Source organism: Lactuca saligna, chromosome 1 (genome assembly GCF_052625555.1).
Source record: "Lactuca saligna cultivar CGN05327 chromosome 1, ASM5262555v1, whole genome shotgun sequence".
In the NCBI taxonomy this organism is placed as follows: Eukaryota; Viridiplantae; Streptophyta; class Magnoliopsida; order Asterales; family Asteraceae; genus Lactuca; species Lactuca saligna.
In genome coordinates, this window is record NC_136417.1 from 46,664,967 (window position 1) to 46,671,442 (window position 6,476).

Genomic DNA, 6,476 nt, shown 5'->3' on the forward strand with positions numbered 1-6,476 from the left:
TTGTAATCTTGGCCATTATTTGTTGCACTGATTTTTTAATTCCAATTACAAGGCATCTCTCTGATTTTGAGTACTCTGTACAAAAAATAAAAATGGGCACTTAAATATAAATTTTTCTATATATGGGCAAAACTCGTTAATATTACAATATGTCAAAAAATGTTAAAATAATTAAAACAAAATAACGATAATATGATATATATATATATATATATATATATATATATATATATATATATATATATATATATATATATATATATATATATATATATATAGTTACATTAGGGATGAGCAGTTTGTCCCAAATACTGATCCCGTACCGGATAATACCGAATCGTACCGAATCTAAAAATACGGGACGGTACTTGGTACTCCAAATACATGAAATTCGGGAATCGATACCGCCAGTACCGGTACTAGTACCGAAAACCAGTACTATTCTCGGTACCGGTACCAGTGATGTTAATTCGGTTCGGTACTTAGGATTGACTTTCGACCAAATTCGGTTTTTGAAAAATCGGGAATGGTACGGGCCAGTACCGATTCCGTCCAACGCTCATCCCTAAGTTACATAGACTGCAAGGCTCTCTTTACATTCTTAGAAGAATAGTTGATCACCAACTCTTGGTAATCAATATTCTATAATATATCATGATCATGATGTAATTTTAACAACAATCTGAAAATTATAAACATTGTTTTGATCAAATAAGTAATTTCCATAGAATTGTAAAGGAAGTACAACTAAAAGGAACTATAAAATAGGGGAATTAGTCAAATCACTCAAAATATAAATCAAATTTCGCAATGCACTAATATAAAGTCATAAATTCAGTCATTTCTAATACGTATATTATAATGTGGGTTATGTTTGTTAATCAGCAACAACAATCAAAATATAAAAACGAGAGGTAATAAGATTCAAATGTCAGGAAAAGTGGAATACTTATTTAATTATAGTCGACAATCAAAAGGAAAGTGGAAGTGTAATCAGAAATAAGAGAGGTAGGCAGAGTTCAGGGGAATCAAAAAACTAAGAACAAGAAACGTCGTTTGAGCTTTGCAGTTGTCGTAAATTTGGAGTTTTAGAATTGACACAAAACGTGAGCTCTTGCTTGCCGCAAAATTACATTAGCCCATTATTAACCCAAATGGAAATTTTAATTTTAAGCCAAACTTTTAGAATGCAAGTTATTTTAATTTTAAGTTTTTGGGTGAGCTTTTGGAATTTGAACAAAACATGAGTTCTTGTCTTTGGATTACCGGATTGCCTTGCAGTAGACTATCTAGTGAATCATACATAAAATTGGCCCCTCCATGATATGGGCATATGTGCAATGGCCCAACTCGCACACCCTCAAAGATACCGTGACTGCAAATACATATACATTCTATTACTTCTAAATTACACAATCATAGCCATTAATTATCCACACATTCCGTCCACCAAGACTTGAATCCACAATCATAGTCATTAACTGTCCATTGATGATCAGAGTTCTCGTAGTTTGACTATGTATTTTTCTTCAGTTTCAAAATCCTCCCGCTATTCTATTGAAATATAGTTGAAAACTTGAAATAAATTATTAGCTTTTATTTAACAAAAAAGAAGGTAGCACGCATCAGAGTCGGGTGATAGAAATTTGAACATTAATGTCCTTAAACAACTATAAATTTAGCATTCTTGCGTTCCAAATTAAAACAAATACAACACAAACTTAGAATGCCTCAATCAGAAACCTCTTTAACATTTGTAGTCCGGAGACATGTACCGGAACTGATTGCTCCGGCGGTATCCACTCCTCGAGAACTGAAGCCTCTCTCAGACATTGATGATAAGGAAGGGATGCGTCATCAAGTCTCGTCGATTGACATGTATGAAAGGGATCCGAAAATGGGACATATAAATCCGGCGAGTATAATCAGGGATGCGTTGGCGAAGGTGCTTGTGTTCTATTACCCATTTGTTGGCCGCCTAAAAGAAGGTCCGACAAGGAAGCTGATGGTAGACTGCACCAGTGAAGGTGTGTTGTTTATTGAGGCGGAGGCAGATTTTACTTTGAAGCAGTTGGTGAGGCTCTTCATCCGCCATTCCCTTGTTTAGAAGAGCTCCTTTATGATGTTCCTGGCTCTAGTGGCATCATTGACTCGCCATTGCTACTGATTCAGGTGAAGCTTTAAACATATTGCTTGGTTTTTAGTTTCTGTATGAAAAGAAGAAAGTGAAAACAAAACTAATAATAATAATAATAACCAGTAAAGTGGCCCCCGCATTACGGGGGTTAGATGTTTCATTTATACCATCAACACCACCAAAACCCTTTTTATTGTAAGAGCCAAAAGGATTGGAAGAGGATCCGTTATAGGGGTTCGTCTCCTTTGTATGTGTATGTATGCTCCGGTAGTAGACAGAAGAACACGATAAGTCAGGCTGAAATTCGATTTCTAGAGGTGGTAGGAAACACATTTTCTAGCAGTTAGGTTCTTGAGGAGCATGGCTTTTATATGTAAACTGTAACGCCCGTGTTTCTAGGCTTGCCATTTTTAGCAATGTAATAGTCTAGGTTAACCTTGTAACTCAACTTGAAATAATGAGAATGTATTATTTGTGAATTATTTGAATTATGTGATTTATGTGTGTATTTTCTTAATTTTTATAATTTAATAAATTAAGAATAAAATAAGCGTCAAAATTTAAGTGTGAGATAAGCCCGAAATCTTTGCATAAAGTTGTAGTGGTCGAAACAAGGATTCCGGAGATATAAGGAATGCCAAAATCCGAGTTATAACGAAGAAGTTATGACGTGTCGAAGTTTCGAGACAGAACCGGTACGACGCTGAGTGACGTAAAATATGAATTTAAGATAGAGCGATATCTAGCCTTAGCGATCTAAACGAAAGTCGTAGATTTCGTTAAACCGAGAGCATGCATAAAAGGAACGCCCAAATCTGACTTCGTATGAGGAAGTTATGATTTTCTGAAGTTTCGACTTAGTAGTATACAGCCCGAATACTCGATTTGAGATCGAGCGGTTTTTAGCCGAAACAATCTAAATGAGAATCGAAGATCTTGTTGTTAGTAGTGAAGCAATGAAAAGTTAGGCGAGAACGGACGTCAGACGAAGAAGTTATGAATTTATAACGAAGTTTTTCTGTCCCGGCCTTCTAAAAATAAATAATAAAAATAAAATTCAAAATTAGCCGATAGAGTTTAAATGAAAGTTGTAGAGTATGGTCTGACCTTCACGTGGATATAAAGAACGTCGAAAACGGAGCTCGTATGCGAAAGTTACGCAATTTAGAAGTTTGACAAGTCAATTACGCCCCACGTACTCAGTCGGATGCAACTTGTCTGACCAATACTCGAGTGCCCCCAGTCGACGCACGCAGTGACGTCAAAGTACGCCCCGCGTAACCCGAGTACGCCCCGCGTACTGAGTACGCCCCGCGTAATTTGAGTACGCCCCGTGTAATCCCAGACCCAGCAGCCTATAAATAGAACTCGAATTCAGCCATTTTCTCTTGTTCAAACTCTTCCCTCTCTCTAAGTTTTGCCTCGTTTTGCGTGTCGTTTATACCCCAAAGCCCCGGTATCATTCCCGAGCCCCGAAGTAAGATCCGAAGCCTCGAGGATCCCGAAGAGCGTTATTCCCGAGTCGAAACGCTGCCCGCAAGGAGCCCGATTTTGTGAAAATCTTCCAGATCTACGGAGAAACACCTCTTCTGCAAGACGTAGTGTTGCCCGATCATCTTCTGATCAAGTGAGTGTGTAGTTATTTTCATTCCAATGCAATATTATGAAGTATTTCCTATAAAATACGTGTTATGTGTATATACTTGGTTGTTATACATGTGAGTGTATATTCACTCTCTTCTATCTTATAGATCTGATGTATTCTCTATGAAATACGTGTTATGTGTGTATGCCTCATCTGTTATGTGGAATATGTGTTGATTAAAACATGTTATACAGGTTTTTAAACAATGTATAAAAATGTATATTTTTATCTACTAATATGTTGGGTAAAACATGGGTAGGTAATTGGTGTGTAATAAACAGATGAGAGGCCTCGGTGTTATTGGTGTTATTCTAGTCATTCAGCAGAGTATGGATGACGACCACGGACTATTCTAGACTGTCCTGTGGAACACTAGCAGGCTCATTACCTGTAGGTGTTGTGAACGACGTGTTCACCGGTGTACTCTATCCCCCACATGGTTGCCTTTAGGATACTTATTGTTGAGGAAGCCCCTCTGCAGTAATATCCGTCCCGATGAAAATCCTGAAATAGGTTCCTTATAATAGACGTTATTTTTAGGAACGTAAGGTGAGGATAACGGGAATGGGTAATCGGGTTTATTGTTGATTGTTGAAATTAAATATAATTATTGTGGGTTGAAAACCCTATATGCTCACCAGGCTCCCAAGCCTGACCCACTCAGTTGATTTATTTTACAGGAAGTGGCGCAAGAGCTTAAGATGGGCGAACATCAAGTTGTTTTGTTTACAAGTCTGTATATGTATATATTTGTTGAATGACTTGTAATGCTATCGTTTATGCTTTATGATCTGTATCGGAACATGACATCCCGTCTTTTGATTATGAAATGAAATCATATTTCTTTATGAAATGTTTTGATAAATATCTATTTTATCATGTTTTGTTTTTGGGAACAAATTCCGCATCTCTTTTAAAATTAAAAGGATTTACTCTGAAAATTATTTTAAAAAACATAAATGAAACCGGTCTTTTCTGGCCGAGATTTTGGGGATGTCACATAAACTCCACAGCATCTTTAGCTCTTCTTCTCTATTGCTTTCAAATCTGCTTCACTTCACACAATTTGTCACCTTAACTTCACCATTGGGCACTGCATCTGCTACCATAACAAACTGCTATATATATATATATATATATATATATATATATATATATATATATATATATATATATATATATATATATAAGAGTTAGAATAGGTAGATGCTACAATGAAAAAGAACTTTATGACCTTCTGGAATCAGTAAGTATATATATATATATATATATATATATATATATATATATATATATATATATATATATATATATATATATATATTGAAGCTTTTGGAATGAATTGATTTATTTTTCAACAGAAGAAAAATGCCTATTTATAGGCTGATTATAGAGGATATCCTAGCTGTACAATCAATGTTAATTCCTGTAAATCAGGGATTCTACCTAACATTCAGGGATTTACAATAACTAAGATTATTCAGTAATTAATACACATAAATCTACATTACCCCTCAAGCTGGGTTATGTATGTCAAACATTCCCAGCTTGCATACTAGTTTATCAAAGACATTCCTTGGAAGGGCCTTGGTGAGAATATCAACTATTTGAAGTCTTGATGGAGTATAAATGGTTTGAATTGTAGCATTTTCAATCTTCTCAGTGATGAAATGTCGATCTATCTCAACATGTTTTGTCTTGTCATGATGGACAGGATTCTTAGCAATGTTAATTGCAGCTTGATTATCACAAAACATTTTTATAGAACCTCCTGTAAAGAGTCCTAATTCCACCAGTAGTCTTTTTAGCCAGATTCCTTCACAAATACCTAAAGCCAATGCTCTCAACTCTGATTCTGCTGTACTTCTAGAGACCACAAATTGTTTCTTGCTTCTCCATGTCACTAGATTACCCCAAACATAAGAGCAGTATCCTGAAGTACTCCTTCCATGAGTTGCACCTCCAGCCCAATCTGCATCGGTATAGATGTTAATCTCTTTGGTGCTATTTTTCTTGAATAGTAGACCTTTTCCTGGATTCATCTTGAGGTACCTAAGAATTCTCGTAACAGCCTCCATGTGTTCTTCAGTAGGATTGTTCATAAACTGGCTGACAACACTAACTGCGAAACCAATGTCAGGCCGTGTATGTGATAGGTAGATCAAGCGTCCCATTAATCGTTGGTATCTCCCCTATCTGTAGGTGGGCTATCAATTACTGATCCAACCTTTTTGTTGGAGTCCATAGGAGTTGAGGCTGGTTTGCATCCAAGCATCCCTGTTTCTTTTAGTAAATCTAGGACATACTTATGTTGGGAAATAAAGATACCGAGTTTTGATCGAGCAATTTCCATGCCCAGAAAATATCTAAGATTTCCAAGATCTTTGATCTCGAGTTCCCTAGATAAGAAGTGTTTCAATCTTTCTATCTCTTCCACATAATCACCGGTCAGAATGATGTCATCCACATATACAATTAGGATAGATATCCTTTTATCGGATGAAAATCTGACAAATAAAGTGTGATCCGCTTGACATTGAGTGTACCCATTTTGAATGATTGACTTGGTAAATCTTCCAAACCATGCTCGTTGGGATTGTTTAAGACCATATAGGGACTTCTTGAGTTTCCAAACCTTTTCTCTGTTCAAGGAGTTCTCGAAGCCTGGTGGAATATTCATATAAACTTCTTCTT

General features: G+C 36.2%; 2 pseudogenes; one reads left to right on the top strand and one right to left on the bottom strand.

Annotated features, from left to right (window-relative positions):
• Positions 1–1,726: 1,726 nt before the first annotated feature.
• On the top strand, positions 1,727–2,107 carry LOC145005803 (alcohol acyltransferase 16 pseudogene; annotated as a pseudogene).
• A 3,189-nt stretch (positions 2,108–5,296) lies between these two features.
• Positions 5,297–5,956, bottom strand: LOC145005814 (secreted RxLR effector protein 161 pseudogene; annotated as a pseudogene).
• Between the last annotated feature and the right edge of the window lie 520 nt (positions 5,957–6,476).